At 34.8% G+C, this 20,715-nt stretch overlaps 1 long non-coding RNA gene across 1 annotated transcript; it reads right to left on the reverse strand.

Annotated features, from left to right (window-relative positions):
• Positions 1-15,790: 15,790 nt before the first annotated feature.
• On the reverse strand, positions 15,791-16,622 carry LOC143589541 (uncharacterized). The gene is made up of 2 exons (XR_013145301.1): positions 16,533-16,622; positions 15,791-15,989 (listed from the first exon to the last, which is right to left on the reverse strand). It is a non-coding gene; the product is annotated as an uncharacterized LOC143589541 (long non-coding RNA).
• Between the last annotated feature and the right edge of the window lie 4,093 nt (positions 16,623-20,715).

The raw sequence follows: 20,715 nt of genomic DNA on the forward strand, positions 1-20,715 counted from the left end.
CCAAGTATTTTGGATGATCAAGCAAGCTTTGATTAATAAACAGTAGTCTGAGAATGCTTGAGGAAAGTTATTCAAGAAACATTCTAAGGACTTTCTCTAGAAAGGTTCAACTCTGAGCAAGCTAAAGTGCTACCAGCACAAGTCAAATTGTGTTACCAGCACACTTTAGTTTGCGTAATAAGTTATTCATTAACAAATAGTTGAAGGGATTCATGAAGAACAATTTTCTCGTAGGATCATAACGAGCAAAGTTTGCTATGGTCAGGAAGATTGAAGTCTGCTAGGTGAGTATTTTCTAAGGAAAACACTCTAAGTAAAGTCTGCCCGGAGAACTATTCCCAGCACACTTCAAGGTTACCAGGTCTACTCGAAGATGATAAAAGACACAAAGTCTACTCGAAGACCTATTTTACACTTAGTATATTTTGTAATATGTTTTTCTGAATATGTATTTATGATTAGTGTTTCAAGAAGGAATGTCAGTTGTCATGAGGCAGGCCTATGAATAGAATGATCTAGGGCATGCCTCCTGCAACACACATAACCTAAATATTGAGTGACAACGATTTGTGGCTGATATATTCATACGGATATTCTGCCTAGAATCAAAACATTCCTTTCTTAGAACCTAATGATTTATGTTTTGTAATCAAACTTATTATTAATGGAAATCTTTTGAGTATAAGTGTGTGTGTGTCTTTATTGTGTCCTTTAAGCAACAATTAGTGTGTCATTGATTCTGCCTTTAATACATTATTATTCTTCTCCAATTAGCCCAGTCGTTAACCTTCTTGTCAACACTATTTGTGTGGGTCACGACATAGATAGACTGAGAGATCAAACGGGACCTAAAATGGCCACTCCCTACTTCTTCTTCTTCTTGTCCGCCTCTTCCAATCTTCCATCAAAGTTCACAGGTGGAGCCCAAAGCAAGAATTCTCCAGAAATACAAAATATCTTCATATAGTATGTTATTAGTTATATTAAGGTTATAATTAGAAAAAATGGATTTTTTATGAAAATTATTGAAGTGGTCTGCCCTAACAACTCCCGGATGGTTTTCGCCGCCGGTACCACCCGCTGTGTTCTCCATTAAGCGGCAAAACGAGGTTCACACCTCTTGGTCTTAGGCTTAGGATGTTAAATTTTATTTTGTTTTAGACGGATATTGATCTTTTTTGATTTTTTTTTCTTAAAAAGAAGCATTTTACCGGTTCACCGGTCCGGTCGTTAAACCGGTAAAATCGGCCGGATTTTCAGAAAACGGGAAAATACCATGAACCGACCCGGTTTTTGTAGCGGGTCCCGGTCGGACCGGACGGCATGGTCCGGGCTTCAAAACATTGGTTGTAAAACATAATAATTCGTTTTCTTGCTGTCCAAACCGAATTTGGTTAGTTATTATACCATAGTTTCTCGTTAATAGTTTACTTTGTTTCCTAATCGAGTGGATTTTTTCATAAATGCATTATAATACTCAATAGTTAATAAAAAAACACACATATAAACCCTAAAAACTACTGAAGTCCAGCCATATTCCCCCCATCCATCAAAATTTCCCTTCTCCATTGTCGGTTTCTTCAAGGTTAATCAAGTTCTTCAAGTCGTCGTTGACTTTCAAGCTTCAAGACCTCATTGACAATGATTTTCTCTTATTTCCAATACTCATTTGGGTAAGTTGTCTTCTTCAACATTGTAGGATTTTATCTCTTTTACAAAAATACTCAATCAATTTATACGATTGAGGGAATTTACCATGTCAATTGGACTCCGACCCGTTTAAGGGCAAAATAGTCAACAAGATTGACTATTCGATTGCTCTATCTTCTGGTCAAAATTAGCTTTTGGGCCAGAAGATTTTTTTGTTTTTTTTGCAATTTTGAGTGTACTGACCAAAACCTGACTCCCAACTCGCTGTTCGGATTCTAGTAAGTTCCAGCTCGCTTATTTGCTGAAAATCTCATCACCAGAGTTCTATACATCCGTTTCAATTGATTCCAACGCCCATGTTCTTGGTTTTGACTCTATTTTCTTATGTATAAGTATAGTTCTGTTTGGGTCAGATAACTTATAACGAGAACTTTACTCGTTTAATCATTCTCTCGGTTTACTCGCTTAATCATCAAGGTGAGTAATCACTCCCCTTTTTACTTATTTTAAATCTTTTGGGGACATATATGTATTACAGTATTTATCTATTATCTAGTATTCAAAACCGCAACTGTTTAATCCTTGTGTGTTTATCAGTTTATGGCTAACTTGCTATTCGCTTACTTGCTTTATTTGAATACCTTTCGTAGAGGTCCAACATATTCTCATTATAGTATGATCATATGACCGTCGTAGTAGCCATCGTCCAGTTCATCTGGCATCGATTTTACCAACAACTCATCTTTGGTAACCAATGCCCGACGCATGGCAACAGTTTTGCCCTGTCTTTATATTTGTGTGATTTGTTTATATGCGGTTAAATTGCTTATCTCACAGGAACAATTTGCATTTTTCTTTATTTATTATACATTATTATTGTAGTGTCTTAAACCGGTGTTTTACTCACTCAACATGTGTTGTTGACAAACCTTTCTATTTTATACGCATATGCAGGTTATCGTTTGAACTAGTTGCAAGATTTGGTGAAAACTATGTGAAGAATTAAGTTAGAAGAATTATAATCAAGACTAAGATTTGTTTTCATGTTTGTTTAAATGAGTTGAACTTTGTATTTGATTTTATTTGGATATTTTATTAAATTAAATAGATATGGTCACCTTTCAAATTATTGCATGATAGTACCTTGAGAGCTATGAGCAATTTGCTCACGCCCCGACATTTCCGCCTTAGGTTGGGGTGTGAAAAGTGACATGTGAGTCATTAGGTTGAAAAGTCACTACCTATACATTAGAATTACCTAATTTTTTTGCGTGTTTATACTTGTAAAAGTCTAAATTAGAACATTCAAAGAATCTTTGAAGTGAATCTAATCCAGATGACTTCATAAAAATCATTGGTTTTTGAAATTTCAATTGATTTTTCTTTTGAAGTATAGTATTTACATTCTTATATTTTACAAATTCTTTCTCAATTTCAATCAGTCTAGATGTCTTACAATTAAATACACCTTCAACTAATTCAGGTTTCACCAAACTCAATGGAAAGACTTCATCAACTGTCAGGTCCCCGATTTTTGGTAGATCGTTAACAAATTAAGTCATAACTCACACAATAATGTGTTGACAAGAGAGTTAATGACGGGTTGCTATATTTAGAAAGAAAATCGTCTGATAAAGGAGGAATCAATAACAAATGATTTAGTTGCTGAACAATTAATCAAAGGTAACTAACACACAAGATTCACTCAAAAGATTTCCATTTAGATAATATTAATCATACAAACGATAATCTATCTAGGGTTTCTTGATGAGAAAGTTGTGTCTGTACAATTCTAAGAACAGCTGACACTCACAAATATTCTCTCTCAATTCGTATTCAGCCGCTCTTAGGAGGCGTGCTATAAATATTCCTTTTATAGGTCTGACACCTCTTTTTACAGCTGTCATTCCTTCTAGAAACCCTAAATATAACGCACATATTCAAATTACATATTCAAAGCTATTCTAAGTGTAAAATAAGTCTTCCAGGTAGGCTTTGTCTTCTCCGAGTAGACTTTGTACTCAGCCTTCCTTGATAGACTTGATAACCTTGAAGTATGTTCGGGAACAGTTACCGGGTAGACTTTTAACTTTCACTTGGTAGACTTCAGTCTTCTTGATCTTATCAGACTTTTCCCAGAAAGATCTTACGAGCAACCTTGTTTATATATGGTCCCTTAACTCCTTGCTATGAAATAGCTTATTAGCAAAGTGTGCTCGGTAGCACTGTACTCTGCCAGAGTTAAACCTTGCCCGATGTTACTTGGAATATATCATTACTCACATCAAGCTTACTCGGACCACTATTATTGATGAATACCTTGCACGGTCTTCCAATCACTTGGTTTCATGAGCTTGGTTAGCCAAGAGCTTACCCGGGGTAAACCTTACTCGGCTATGAAGAACAAACTTGCTAGATATAGTGAACTCTGCCCGGGTATACACTAACTTGTGAACCTTGCTCGGGAATTCACTAAAGATGACTACTTGAAGACAACCTTGCCCGGTAGGCAAGATATCATGCCCGGCTAAGTAAAACCTTGCTCGGATGTTCAGAGGTGTGCCCGGTTCCATACTTAGCGATTTCTGAGGAGGTTGAGAAGATTCTAATCTTCCATATGACCATTTTAGGTCAAATCTTGACTCAACATCAACAAAGTATTGATTTACCCCTTTGTGTTTGTAAACCCTACCCCGTTTTACTTTCTCATTAAAAACAGGATTTAAAAACTTCCTTAAATCCTCATCTAAAGTAACCTTCTTTTCAGATGACTTTCCACTCACACATAAAGATTTTGAACCAATCTAGTTTTCTCAAAGTCATGTGGTTCATAAAGAATATGGTTAGCAAAAGGAATATTCTTGTCTATGTAAATCTCAGATGGTTCAAAAACGTCTTCAACTATCATACCGTTATTAGTTTTAGAGTAAACCAAATTGCTCCAAATATGAGATTATGGAGTTGACTTTTTCTTAACATTTTTTATTGGTTCTACTGGTTTAATCTTCTCCTCCTTGATACTATTAACCTCATTCATAGTCACAAAAGGATTTATAGTTAACAGACAATTAATATCCACTTCTTTTAGACTTCATGTGTCTGGTCGTTTGGTATAATCATTATGAAAAGGAGGAGGGATCTCAACAACCCCTAAACCAGTTTTTTACCTTATTTTCTAGCTCGGTGGCTTTTGTTCTTAATCTCAAAACATCTTGAAATTGATTTTCAGTGATTCTTAGTTTAGTTGAAACCTCTGCTTTCATATCATGATTACTAATGGACAAGCTATCAATCTTATCGTTAGTTTTTAATCACTTGCAACGACTTGCCGATAATTATCACAAATGATAGTTAAGTCACAAACTAATTGTTTATTGTGGTGACGAATTGATTCAAGTTTAGACTTGTATTCACCACAATGAAGACACTCTTGTTTATGAGATTCATCAATAATAGATGAAATAACATTCTCATATTTAACATCAATAGAGTTATAAGACTCAGTGCTAACCTTGAAACATCTTGCTGATCAAAACTTGAAACATCTGACTCGGATTCAGATTCTTCACTTCCTTCAGTCACATTCTCATCCACATAACCCACAAGCTCTTCTTTCTTACTAATCATAACCACATTAGCTTGCTACGCCTCGGTAGACACATTACCCAACAATATTTGAGACTAGTCAATCCCCACTTGTGCTATCATTGCTTATGACCCACTTGGCTTTGAAGAGTTAGCACCCTTAGGTTTCTCCTTGGACTCAGAGTTGATATACTTCCTGTTGTTGAAGTTTCTATCTTGAGTTATTTGACCAAGAGATTATTCTTTCATCGGGTTTATCAAACTCCTTAGCAAAATGGCCAAATTCAGGACAATTATAACACCTAACCTTCAACTTATCAAAATCAATCCTCTTGCTCATAGCAAGCAAATCCTTCCAAGTTCTTTGCATGAACTTCTTGATTTTCCTTACAATCTTTTCCATATTCCACTTTAAGTCCATCAACTCAAGATCATCCGGACCAACCTGATCATACTTTCATATGTCATATCACTATTGGCCACTTGACCACCCACCAATTGTTTATAAGAAGTCATAAATGTTCCCATAAAGGCAAAATGTTTTTCTGCTTTCTTCATGTTTACATTAAGTAGTGGTGTGACATTAGGAAATGAACCAACAACAAAACCAGAAGAACTTGGTGATACATTACGTTCTATTCAGCTTCTTGAGGAATATCTTGAGTTGCTTGAGAATAAAAGGTGGTAATTGGAGTAGATGCACGTTTACTCACTGGAGTTGTCCCACCATACAAAGTTGGATCTTGATTACCCTTTGATGAATTTTGACACTTCAGTTCAAATTCTCTTTCTTCCATTTTTTCCACAAACATCATAGCAAATAGCATTTCACTTCTGAAAAACCCTTTTTTCGTGAGAACCATTAGATAAGTCGAGTAGGAAAAGGGTAGTGCATTCTTTAAAGTATCAATTTGATCAGTTTCATCTAGGAGCATAGTAAATTTGTTCATCTCAACTGTCAATTGACAAAACCTTATCAACACTTGTCCTACAGTTTCTCCAGGCATGAGATTAAAGTTTTTTAATTGAAAAAATAACATTGACTTCTTGCTCAATTTTATATTACCCATGCTTCTTGACTTTAAATGTTGATACAATGGATCACATTGTGTAATACGACTAAACTGATGAAATATGTACTCAGTAAATGCCATTTTTAAAGTAGAATAGGCTTCTGTCTCAATTTCATAAGCCTTCTTTTCATCAGATGTCATTTGGGTAAATAGGTTTTCAACATTACCATTAGCCAGCGTATCAACAAACAGTGGAGTTTACACATTTTCCAAACTTTGCATGCATCCAGGATGACTAGATCCCAGATGAGCTCTAAACCTTAGATCCCACGTTGGAAAGTCACACAGATTATTGGGCCTCGAGCATTTAGTATGAGACCCGATATCAGAATCATTAGTTAAAATTTGCTGCATAAAAGTGTTTTGAGAAGGTAAGGCATAATAAATTGTCATTTTGAGAAAATTAAGGATTGAAACAGTTAATCTAAAAATATAAGGGATGAATCTTGACAGAATGTAAAAGTGAAGTAACAAATGAGAAACATTTGTTTATCGAATGAGAAACACGATAAGGAACGAATGACACTGTAGCACTAATGAATATGTCAAGTAACGAATAAGGGAACGAATATGCAACAGTGAAACGAATGTGTTTTAAACGAATAAGGTAACGAATGTGGGAAAGTAACGAATGAGTGAATAGTATAACGAATGGATGAATAGTGTAGCAAATGGGTTGTTAAACCGGTTACGACAACCTATTAACTGTCTAACAAATGAGTTTAAACAATGATAACGAATGAACTCATAATCTCCAAGAAATTAATGAATGTGTTCATCATCATCATTATCTTCAAATTTTTAGATCCTATTTCAATCCAAACCTTACCAAACCAATCCGAACAACACCAAAATTTATCCAATTCACACAAACCAATACTCAAAACACTCGCAAACCAATTATGAACACAACCAAACCAATCCAAACACTTAACTCATCCACAAACAAGTCCAAATTTGACTCTAATAGTCAAAAATTGATACGTTTAAACCCAAACAGTTCCCACTAAAATCGATTTCAGTTGTAATAACCGATTTAATACAATTTAAGTCATTCTGATGATCAGTTGATCAATACGATCGATCCTAACATCAATTTAATGACACTTATCATCTCTATAACCTTTAATTGATTGATTCTAAGTTCCTTACAGTCCGAATTCAAATCTGTACAATCCTAATACAATTAGATCAACTAACACTACATGCAAATTGACCTTTGGTCACACGAAAAAAGTGTGGCCGTAGGCCTTTAGACACACACTTTGGTTCTGGTCATATGTGACCAAAGGTCTTGACACTATGGGTATGATATGGTCACACACAGTTTTTAGTGGCCATATGTGGCTATAAGTGTGGCTAAAGGGTACAAACGTTAGTTGCTGGCCATCAAGAAACCTCTCCAACATGTGTGGCTAAACGGTAGAAAATGGCCACATGACTATTTACTATGAGTGACCATTGCACGTATAGAGCCACATGAATTCATGTTTCAGCCACATGAATTTTATAATAATGTGGCCAATAGGGTTGTGTTAGCGTGCATTGTGACCTATACCGTGTGGATATAGCAAAGCAATGGCCAATTAAATTTAATAATAGTGTGGCTAATTATATCATATAGACACTAGATATTACATTAAAAGTGGCTAACAATGTTTACTTGCTACTCAAACACTCCTTTGTAGATTATAGTGTGGTTATTGTCTTACCGTTTGTCACACATAATGCTTTTCGTAATTTAAAGTGTGGCTATTGTCAAACTTTTAGTCACACATAGTGAGTTATTGTGTGGCTAATCATATCATATAGACACTGGAGGTTATTGTCAATGTGGCTAAAAATGTGAACTTGTCAGTCAAACACTCTTTTGTAGTTTGTGGAGTGGCCATTGTCTTACCGTTTGTCACACATAATGCTTTTCCTAATTTAAAGTGTGGCTATTGTCAAACTTTTTGTCACACATAGTGATGTCTTGTATGGCCAATCATATAATACAAACACGGGAGGTTATTGTCAATGTGGCTAAAAATGTAAACTTGCCACTCAAACACTCTTTTGTAGTTTGTGGCGTGGCCATTGTCTTATTGTTTGACACACATAATGCTTTTATAATAGAAAGTGTGGCTATTATCATACATTTGGTCACATATAGTGATTTTTCAATGACGTTTGATCTCGTTTCAGCACGCAAACAAAACCAAGTGATGAAAGTGTGGCCAATGGCTAGTGTGGTTATTTTAAATACTTAGTGATTATTTAATATGACGTTTTATATTATTCCGTCACACACACAAAAACGAAGCAATCATGGTGTGGGTAATGGTGATATATAAAATCACGAGTTTTTGGTGTGGCTATGTCACACTTTTAGCCACACATAATTTGTTATCTCCATCAACTTTGCTATCCTTTCGTCACACAACAATATTTTTGTTGTAGCTAATGGTCATTTACAGACTCTAGTTTTTCTAATTTGAGGTGCGGCTATTGTTTTACTTTTGGCCACACCTATTTAATGTGTTCTATGTGGCCAAATAGTGTGTAATTAGGCAATATATAATTATTTTTATTTTTTGTGCAGTAATATAAAACAGCTGTAAGCAAGCATGACAAAACAAAATTAGAAACAAATTATATTAACAATAATATTCACTTAAGAAAATGTATACATCTTTTGTAAGATATATGAAAAATATATTACAAAATACTAAATAACGACTACCTATATACTAGCTAAGGCGTCGGTTTTCTTGGCACTGCTCCTTGTCTTCTGTTTAGTCACCCTGTCTATCGTTGTGTACTTTGCCTTTGGCTTCTTGCCAGCTCTGTCTGGTTCTTTTGAGGAAGGGAGTGGTGGTAGCTGGAACAACATAATATGAAAATAAATATTTATAATTAATGTCATATTTTGTAATTGAATAGAACAAAATAGTAGGCCTGCAAACGAACCGAATGTTCATTGAACTGTTCATGAACCGTTCGACGGGAAGTTTGTTTATGTTCGTTTATTTAACAAACGAATGAACACGAACAAAAAATTTGTGTTCGTTTAATTAAACGAACGAACAAGAACACATGTTCCGTTCGTTCATTTATGTTCATGAGCGTACGTTTGTTTATGTTCTTTTATGTTCGTTTATTTTTGTTCAATTATGTTAGTTTGGATTATAAACAAACGAACATAAACGAACACAAGTGTTCATTTTTTTAAAATAAATTAAATTGAACATAGATATTTGTTTGGTTAAGTTTTCATATAGGTTTAAAGTTAAAAGGGAACAAACCTCCTGGTCACATAAGATCAGGTGTTCTGGCCAAGCAACAAAAGTACCAGTTGCGTTACCAACAGTCATAATTTCACCTGCCTCACAAGAAATAATTGCTTGTTCCTTTATGGCTTCTTCAATACTAACTTTATAGCAACCCTCCGGGATTGCTTTTCCATGCAACTGTTGTGGAACGGGTGACTAATGAACTCTACCACATGCCACCTTGTTACGCTTGTCATCCACACACAAACGACACTCATACACCTATAAAAAAGCACGGGAAATTAAGATGGCTTAGTCGAAGTCAATATATAAGTACATATCCATGGATATGTCATCTTGGTGGGAAATTAACAATGTTTCGCGCAGTACATACCTTTATTTCAGGAGGTGGGGAAACTTCATCCGTAGATACATCAATTTTTCTTTTACGGCTTCTCCGGTTTACCTAAAAACCATTCAATGAATCAGCTTATGGATCGAAATCTACCAACAATTAAAGGGAAAACTGAAATTGCCAAATACTTACTGATGGTTTTTTCAAGCCGTTACTATCCGGAGTGTGGTGTAGTTGTGTTGATGTTTGGTCAACATTGTTTTCTACAGTCTTCATTGGTAATATAAAAGAAATTGGAATTGTTAGACTTATTAGGTTATAAAATATAAAAACAAAAATTGCCAAATACTTAAGGATGCGGTGCTATGGGGATCGACTACCGTTTGGTCAACATTTTTATCCACGGACTTGGCCTGCAATTCGGTAATAGAAAATTAGCACACTCACATTGGAAACGAATTATAAAAAGTACCGAAATTGTCAAATACTTACTGATGTCGCGATCTGGGGAGAGGGTAACGTTTTGACAACTATTTTATCCACAGATTTTGCCTACAATTAACTTATGCAAAATAAGCACACTCACATGGAAAGTTAATTATTAAAAAAAATCAATCAAACTGTCAAATGGTTACCTGAGGAGGGGATTCTTGTCGCACAACCTCACCTGAGGTAAAGATGTTTCCAGCAGAACTGGCCTACAAATTAATTTATTAGGTTATGGAAAATGAAAAATCACATGGAAATTTGTAATAAACAAAGAAACTGTCATATACTTACTGGTGCTGGCATTTTATTTTGCCCCACAGCACTAGTACTATGGTAAGAACCAACCTGATTGGGAACAAGATTTAACTACGAATTGTGACAAAAACTGTGCCAATTATGTATGTTGAATGCATTAATTAAATGTTTATATATAACATATGTCACTTACTTGACTTGCCAACATTTGCGGCAACATTCCTTCGAGATGTCTAAACCTTGCCTCAAATGCTAACTGTTCCCTCTCACGGCTTGCTATCATAGCATTCATGGATTCAAGTAGAGATGACAACTTGTTCACCACTTCATCTCTCTACACCGCCTCATACTCAAGTTGGGCAATATGTTCTATAAACGAGCCTTATACCCGACTCACACCCCAATATTTACCTGCTGTCAATCCGTACCCAATCCCTTTTAAAAACCCACTTTTCTCTTTGCCAAGCACTAATGTGACGGCATCTGTGCACGGTCCAAGTGTCAGGGCTCCGGAGGCGATCTGCTCCTCATGCTCAACCTTCAAGAAAACAAATGTCAAACTGCCGATTCCTTACAAGCATAAAACGTCAGATTTCATGATTTACTGTAAGTAAATAAACACTTTGTAAACGTGTCTATTACACTTGTAACACTCTTATGTACAAAAACATATATAAATATTCTAAATACGCTAGTAACACGCTTATGTACAAGAATCAAGTGTTGAGACAGCTGCACATAGCCAACAAATCATTGAACTAGAGAGTGAGGTGATTACCAGTTTCTCTCGAAGGTAGGTATAACCCCCTCGTCCCATGTGATGATCAAAAACATTGTTTGCTCGAGCTCCCTTTGTTGAAGCCGAGTGTTTCTTCAACCACACATTTAATTATATTAAAAAAAAACATAAACTTCTCTGATAGTGTAGAGGATTTTTACCTGAAACTTCTCTGATAGTGTGTACTCAACAAAGCAATCCCAGTCTTTTTGGCTGATCATCGTCTGTGTCCCTTGGGTATCGCCTTCAGCTTCAGAGGTTTACCGATGTTCGGTATAATGTATTTGGCATACATTTTTCTTCGGAAATTCCGAAGAAGGTGTCCGAGCCGATTCATCACAGAAGGCCTGTGACACGCCTCAATCTCAAAATATTTCTGCATAATATAATACAGTAAAGGTAAATTACTTCTCAAAATATAAAATGCACAAATAAAATTTAAGAATAACCGTTATTTGTTCCCACAGTTTATCTCTAAGCTCCTTTGTGACCTCCCTCCAACTTAAAAGTCTCAAGCCAACAATTTCCCATACAACATCCCCTAAAAAACTTGTAAACTTTGATTTGTTTTGGCCAGTGAACCTACCCAGATTATCAAACTCCACTACCAGTCTGACACCACCAGAGTTTGCATAATCGGTACGTAGCTTAAGTAACCTCGTCAACCCCCTTGTTGGTTTTTTCGTAGTAGCCAAACTGTTGCTGGGTTCGATAGCCATCGTTGCTATATCATCGTCGTTGGCTTTGTCGCTGGAGTAGCCTTCAGTGTTGTCTGATTGAGCGTCTTCGTCGGTTGGGTTTCTCATCGGAGTATAAAACATGTTCTTCTTCGATTGTTTGATCTATAAGCTTCATCTTCGATTGTTTTTTCTGTAGTAGCCTTCAGTGTCGTCTGATTTGTGGAGCAGAAAAGTTTTTTAATAATTTGGAGTGTAATTTGATTTTTTGAGTGTTAAATAATTTGGAGTTTTTGAATATTTGGAGCCAATGTGGAGCTTTTTAAGTTTTGCCTCCCTTTTAATTAAGAACCAATAGTTTATTGGCAAAGTGTTTATGGTAGAGAACTTGTGGCTGAAAATAGACACTTTGACAGAAGATGGTTTTTAATATAAATTAAAGGGTATAAGCGTGTTACTAGCGTATTAGGATATTTGTATATGTTTTTGTAAATTAGCATGTTACAAGCATAATAGACTCGTTTGAACAAATATATATAACATATTTTAATAAGCTATCACAAGCGTTTTTAACAAAGAAAGAGATAGCCATTAGATGATCCATAAAACATGTTAAGAAAGCATTTTAAGATAATCCATAATTACCATTTTATCAACAGATGCCATACAAAAAGTACCATTAATTACAATACATTACAAAAAAACCAAAAAGAGAGAATCTAACATCACCATTACTCCGCCTTGTCCACAGTCTCCAACCCCATCTCCTTAAAACTCATGTTGGTTGACACCATAGTTACGGTGTCAACAAGAGTCCCATGCACAGAGTCGTAGCATGCAGACTATTGTTTCAGATAATCAACAGCCTTTGCCTTAAACTCAGTGTCTGGTTCCATCAACATGAGTTTACATGAGTCGAGGGTCTTTGATTTTTCAAATGTGAGTCTAGCCATAATCTCTTCGACTGTCTTCAACAAAGTGTCGTCTTTCTCTTTCTCAAGATTCATCCTTGCTTTCACCATGTTCTTCACGGTTTTGTCAAAAGAATACATTTTTATTATCTTTTTGAAAATGTTAGTGTTATTTTATAACAAATTAGATGTTACAATATATAGACCTAAAATTTAATTTTTGGTAGTTGAGACAGTAATTTAATGTAGTTAAGTTGATTTGTAGCCTATCTAGTAAAATATAGTTTATTTAAAGCGTAATACAAGCGTGAGATATCAGTTTTTTAAATTTTAATTAACTTGAATATAGGCTATCATTACATAGATATTTTTCCAAGATTTTTGACAGGTGAGTAGGTATAGTTGTAATTAAGTTCCCAAATTAATTTGACAAGTGTATAATATAGAAATATTTTTCCCAATTTTGACAGGTGATATAAATGTAATTAATCTCTAGTTTAAAAAAAACACATGAGACAAGTGTGAGCGTTTCCCAAGCGTGGGACACCCTTTTGTTTTTTTTTGCAGAGATACTACTATTTGCTTACATATTACGGAGTAACTGTTTGGTCCGTGAGCCTTTTGGTTATATATACCTACACCACATTTGTAAAACCTATATACCTACATAATTTTAAATTGTTTTTTTAGTTAATAATGGATTGCTCGTCATCATCCACATCCTACAAAGATGTCCTCAGGAGGCAAATTGAGGGTCAATCGAGGCAGATACATCTTGTCGGGAAACTCTTATTGAAGAATTTGTAAAGACTAGCAAAAAATTGGATGCCAGGGATGTCATTGCAAAAGTTCTTACTCGAATGCCCACTAGTACTATCCGAGATCTTGTTGTTTTGTTTATTGTTGATGTAGGACAGAGAGAGCTTGACCAGTTAAAACTTTTGGGCAAGGCAATTCTTGAACTGAATTGCTCAATGGAACTGAAGTTGAAGTTTCTTATGTCTCTTAGAGATTAGTATGTGATGGTGTTTCATGAGAGTTTATGATGTAGTGATGGTTTGTTTTTTATGTGTGTTTTAGTAATAATAAAATTCGTATGTTTGTGCTAAAACATGGATTCAACATGTAAACTATTAACTTACATTACAAAGTGGTAACATAATACTAGAGATCTCCATAAGTCTATATCATAACATTTAACAAGTATCTTAAAATACATAGCAGTCAGTTTTGAAATCATTCAAATTGGTTGTTGCCTTTTCTTAAGTTCAGTAATCAACTCTTCTCCGGTTAAAACTGTGTTGTTATTCTCATGGAATACATGTGCTTTCTTGATAAGAGTATTTCTGTGTTGGTTTACATCCGAGAGTAGGATTTTGCACAAATACTTTGCCCTCAACCTTTTTAGCGGCTTTTGTTGTTTATGACCTTCCTTGCAAAAATTACACACCAATGGTCTCTTCCAATCATATTTCTCTATGTGTCTCATAGCAAAAATACCACAATCTATTCCATTATTTTTTGTTCTCCATCCCATCTTCACTCTATTGATTGTTGTTATTTGGATTTGCTGAGTAATGGGGTGTTTGATTGTCTTAAGGTACATGAAAAAGACGTTTCTCTAAACAAAATAGAAACATTTAAGTATTTTGACAATTTAAGTATTTTGACAATTTTTATAAGAGGTATATATGTTTACCAGTATATCAGGAGTCTTTCAGTATCTTTCTCCAAAATTCATTCTAATTTCTTTTGATTTGTCTTCTAAGCTTTTAAACTTTGCATCAGCTAGTATTTCCTGATTTGCAATGTTGTCAAGTAATTCTATCACTCCTGTTTGAAGATTGAAGGTAACCACAAAGAAATGATCGTGTTCTAGAATTGGCACGAGCATTATTGCAACCTCCTTGAGTGATATGATTCCAAACATTGCCATTTGTTTTTCGATGTTGTCTGAAAACACATCCAGTCTTTGTTTGTCTGAGTAACCCCTTGACTCAACATAATGGTCACTTGTCTGTATAATATTTAAAATGCAGATGATTAAAGTGTTTATTGAGCATTTTATAATAGTACAAAGAGAGTAGATTAATTTGTACCAGCACAGTGCTTGAAGCAAAGAATCTGAACAGTGATGCTGCAGATTTTTTCTTTTATTCATAGTTCATTAGTTTAGTGAATTCATCCATTGCATTGGTGGTTATATAAATGCCAGGACAGTAGCTTTCAAAGATCACCTTGAACGACTCTGTGTGAGTGGACTTGTAGACCTCCTCCCAAATGTATTCAATTCAAAAAAATATATACTCGGAAATTATTTCTTCAGTGGATACGTCAAACTCTCTCAGAAGATATGGAGATTTCAGTGTAATGAGGTTATCACTTGTTAACAAACTGGTGTCAACTGTTAAAAATAAAACTACTCATTTTAAATTTGACTGAAAATAATTGTAACTATAATTAAATACCTTCAACCCCTTTTTATTTATTTATAATTGTTGGCAATCAAAGTCACAAAACTGCTTTTGTATTAAAGGGATTAAACCACCACACTTATACAAGACACTTTAGCCACCTATTTATACTAAAACATTACAACATAAAATCTGCATAATATTAAAACAACTTGCATAACTAGTTGCAAGTTACAACTTTATCTTCCTAGATATGCTAACCTCCATTATTTTATGTTATCCTAATATAACAACTTGACACACAAGTTGTTTACACAAAACATCATTTTACTTAATCACTGTATTAACAATAATTAAATACCCTCTTTAGCCCACTCAACCACTGTATTAACAACTTTATCAATATCTACGCATGAGACATTGTTTTATTGACCTGCATCACTTGTATCATTTTTTACGACAGCAAAAGATGTAATATGTTCAAAATAACAGCCTAAGCGTTTTATGAGCGTTTTTAACTGTGATTATAATTAAGCTGGTACATATACCTTTTTGAATAGCCACTGGATCACCAACAAAAACATCTGAATCAACTGCATCACACAGATGTAATAAGTTTAAAGTAACAGCATAAAAGTTTTATGAGCGTTTTAATTATACTTATAATTAATTTAGCCCAAGTACCTTTTTGAGCAGCCGCTGGACCACCAACACCAACATCTGAATCAACTGCATCACACAGATGTAGTAAGTTTAAAATAATAGCATAAGTGTTTTATGAGCGTTTTAATTATACTTATAATTAATTTAGCCCAAATACCTTTTTGAGCAACCACTAGACCACCAACACCAACATCTGAATCAACTGCATCACACAGATGTAATAAATTTAAAATAACAACATAAGCGTATTATGAGCGTTTTAATTATACTTATAATTAATTTAGCCCAAATACCTTTTTGAGTAGCCACTGGACCACCGACACCAACATCTGAATCAACTGCATCACACAGATGTAATAAGTTTAAAATAACAACATAAGCGTTTATGAGCGTTTTAATTATACTTATAATTAATTTAGCCCAAATACCTTTTTGAGCAGCCACTGGACCACCAACACCAACATCTGAATCAACTGATTCTATTGCTGCAGCTGTATAAGTATTGAGATCTTTCAACTTAAACATAAATAGTTTTGAAATGGGAAAGAGAAACTTGAAAGAAGAAAATATAATTTTTTTCTCACCTAAATTAAAGAGTTATAAGCGTTTTATGGTGTTAGTTTCTTGTGTTTTAGGGGCAACATTATTAGTGAATCTGTTTTCATATTCACAACATCTAGCAAAGATATTGTGATTTGTTGGATGTCTATCCTTTACTTGACGGACCAATTTGTTGATTTATGAGAAAATTTTATCATATTTCTTTAACTTTTTATCCATTGCCTTATTCCAAGGCTGTAAAAGGAAAATATATTTATTGTTAATTCAAAAACATTTTCAATTTATCCTGGGTGTGTGTTCAGCTATTTGATCGGCATTATCTGTTTCAAATGCACTTTGACCATCTGTTTTTGATTATATATAATGTTGTTATATAAATGTTGCATTACATAAAATACATATAGAAATAAGAGATATGTGAGTTTTTTAGAAGAAAAAAAGCAAGTTTCTCACCATGTTCTTGTTTCTTCTCAGCTCCAGACTTACCGGCAGATGCATCACCATATGTACCGCCACATGCAGTCTCATCAAGCACTTTCCCGGCATCACTAACTGTCACAGGAGCAGTAGCAGCAGCAGCAGCCGCAGAGTCCCTTTCCGGAAGCACTAACTGTCACAAGAACAGTATCAGCATCAGCCGCATCAATCCCCTTCCTGTCAACACTAAATGTCACAGCAACAGCAACCTCATCTTCATCATTTCCATCATCTTCTTCTAAGGGAGGACCATTATTCTCCAAGTATTTTTCCATCTTATTAAGAGTAGTTGTTGTTATGTAGTTGACTGCATGCGTTGTGACGGGAGTCCCAACTGGACCATATTTTATCTGGTATTCATGCGTGTAAAGCATCACAAGGAAGATGATCGGACCGTTGTATTGCTGATTGACATGCTTCCATTCTTCCTTTGCCATCTTCAGGTTGTCAATTACATAGCTGCACCAGTCCAAATTTGGAATATTTGAGACTTTGTCATTTGCAGAGATGAATAGTTGATTGACTGTTGTTGATTTTGTTATAAATCCTATACGGGTGTTGAACAACACAAGGAATTTAATCTTAAACAGTTCACCAACTCCTTGATCCGTGACCAGTTTCTCTGTCACATGCTTTATACTTATTATTGGAGCCGGGAATTGATTTTTGAACAAATCTGTAGTAACATCTTCCCCCAATCTTGGTCTACTCTTGTCTAAAACAGGAATCTTACCCGTTGGTATCCCCAACACTTCATGTACTTTTTGTGGTGTTATCTTAATAACACTGCACCCAATGTTCAATTCACTTAAACGGCTATTATAGTTCATGAGCAACAAATATCCCAAAGTTGTTGGAGTTTGGGTTACTTGAAGTCTTAACATTGACCCGAAACCCATTTCTTCTACACAAGTTTTTTGGGCAAGGGTCATTGCCTTAACTGCATCAACAGTATTATAAGGTGCACACCTATTCTTAATTTTTTTGTCTACAAATTCAATAAATGGTTTTCTTGAAGTCCTCTCGGCTGGCTTATTTTCTTTAATGGCTTTCTTTTTCGGACGCTGAAAGTCTGGGTCTGAGGTGTTATGTTCCACCTCTTTCCGCTTTGACAACAACCGGTTAATTTTTGTTTCAAGGGATGAATTAGAGTCTGCTTCCACAACATATTTTGTTTTAACCTTTTTTACCATCGGAGCAACTTTTTTAGTCTTCCTTTTATCTGTATTTTCATCTCTCTTCTCGTTTAGATGCTTAGCTTTATCAGTCTTGTTTTTTTCGACAACTGAATCACATACATAAAATAAAACATGGGGTAGGGGATAACAACACGAATCATAAGTGAACAGAAAATCTTATCAAACATCACATTGATAATTTTCATACTAAAGCCATAACACACTTAGCATACGCTTATAACATGCTTTAATATTACACATAGATTTTAAAAAAACAAAGATATGTATTACAACCACAACATGCTTATAAAACACTTTAATACATGATGGTAGCTTTACATAAGATGATTTAAACAAATGCTTTGCAAAACTCAATTACTGATTGTAACGATTCCGACGAAACCAGGTATACCCTAACCGGTAGACGTTAGTTACGTCATATGTAATGTCGGGTACAAGAGTTACCATGGTAATTATACGAGAATACATGGTTCATTGTATTGATTGTACGTGGATATATAATTCACCGTATTGAATATGCGATCAAACGATCGATAGTTATTGAAACCCGAATGAATCGAGGGTTCAATTATAGACGAGATATATGATATTTAGTGATGTTACGAAGTATTAAAGCTTCGGGATAAGTGGATTAAAGCACAGAAAAAGGATTTCGATTTAATAGTACGTCGGTACGTTAAACGAAACCTTTAATACCAAACCGAGCAAGAGACGATCGATCAAGCCGAAAAAGATGCGTAATAACTAATAATATGACGTTTTAAGTTAATAAATGTCATGGATTAAGTTTTTAAATCGGTTTTATATAAATTTCAATTTTTAGACCAAAAACGACCGTTTTAGCCTCGTTTTAAGCCGAATTAAACATTTAACCGAGAAACGAACTGAACCAGATTATCCAAAACATTATCCAGATTTCTGAAATCCAAGTTTGTGGCCAAGAATGAACTTGTGGGTCCCACCCCACCCCATTAACATTTCCGATCGGCCTCCATGGCCCTTATTTTCTTTTTTTTTCTTTTTTCAATCAACTCTCTCAAAGATTCATCAATCCTCTCAAGATCATGATCCAAAAACCGAGATAATTAGCAAGAAAACAAGGTAAAAAATAGAGTTAATCACGTTTCCATCTTCGTTTCTTGAGTTTGTTTGCAAGAAAATGAGGTTTCAAAGATGAAAACCGATTCTTGCATGATCAAGTGATGTATACGGGTTATACAAGGGATCTTGGTCCAAGAAATGAGTTAAACGAATCAAAAACGAATTTTTACGGTTAAATCTTTGTTTTTAGTATCATAACCTTAACCATGAAAGAAATGGCTTGATCGCGAGTGTAACTTGCTTGGTATTATGGTATGTTGTTTGTAGGCTTTGTATTTAGTGGTAGATAAGGCGGAAAGATGAGTTTGTAGCTTGTAGTGGCGGAAAACGAAAGGTATATTCGGTTATGTTCGGTTTTTGGGAAATTTGGACAGATTGTTTATGCTTTAGAGTTAGGTCATGAAATTTTACAGAGGTGTTAAACACATGAAAAGATGAGTTTTGTGAGTTTTTGGTAATTTTGGGATAAAGGATGAATATTTGGTGAATTTAATGCTCGGTTTTGGCCAAAAATGGTGAAAAATAGATAAATATCATGAAAAATTCTGGAAAATTTCAGATAAGCTTTTCATATCATTTATAAGTCACACACAAAATTTGAGGTCCGTTGGAGAAGTCTAAGTAGGCTTTTCGGTTAAACGAGTTCTAGGGATTTCTAGCTCGGTTTTGGAAAAAGGGCATGTAAAAGAAGATTTTGGTTGTGGAAAAATTACAGGGGACTATGTGGATGGCAGGGGACATCCAGGAAAAATTTGGGATTTTTCTAAGGTCGTTTGGTATTTACGACATATTTAGTGTTTAAATAATGTTTAAAAATAGATAAATAAATTTTAAATATAAGAATTAATTCTGGAAATATTTTTATAAAATTCCCCACTATTAAAAAGTGATTTGTGCAAAATTTCAAGATCCGAGAGTAAACGGATAATTAATCGTGCTGATTATCAAACTTCTAAAGTTAAAACGCGTAAACCGGTGAAGCTCGCTTAAGCGAGCTGACTGGTGTATAAAAACCATAAAAATGGACTATTTTCATATAATTGAGTTAAACAAGTAAAAATGAATCATCCGAAAATAAGTCGGATGATTTGGGTATTTTTAACCGATTTTAACGGTTTCCGGTACGCCAAAGACGGAAACGAGTCCCGCGGCCAATCGGGACGTCTAAACCGAGCTATAATTTCACATTTTAAATTAAATTATCATACAACCACTATTTTCGGGTCGTGTGTGACCAAACTCATTTTTGAAACATAAAACGGATATTCGTGCT

This window comes from Bidens hawaiensis, unplaced genomic scaffold (assembly GCF_021521415.1).
Source record: "Bidens hawaiensis isolate Kalapana, Puna unplaced genomic scaffold, B.hawaiensis_p1.1 tig00037611_1, whole genome shotgun sequence".
NCBI lineage: Eukaryota > Viridiplantae > Streptophyta > Magnoliopsida > Asterales > Asteraceae > Bidens > Bidens hawaiensis.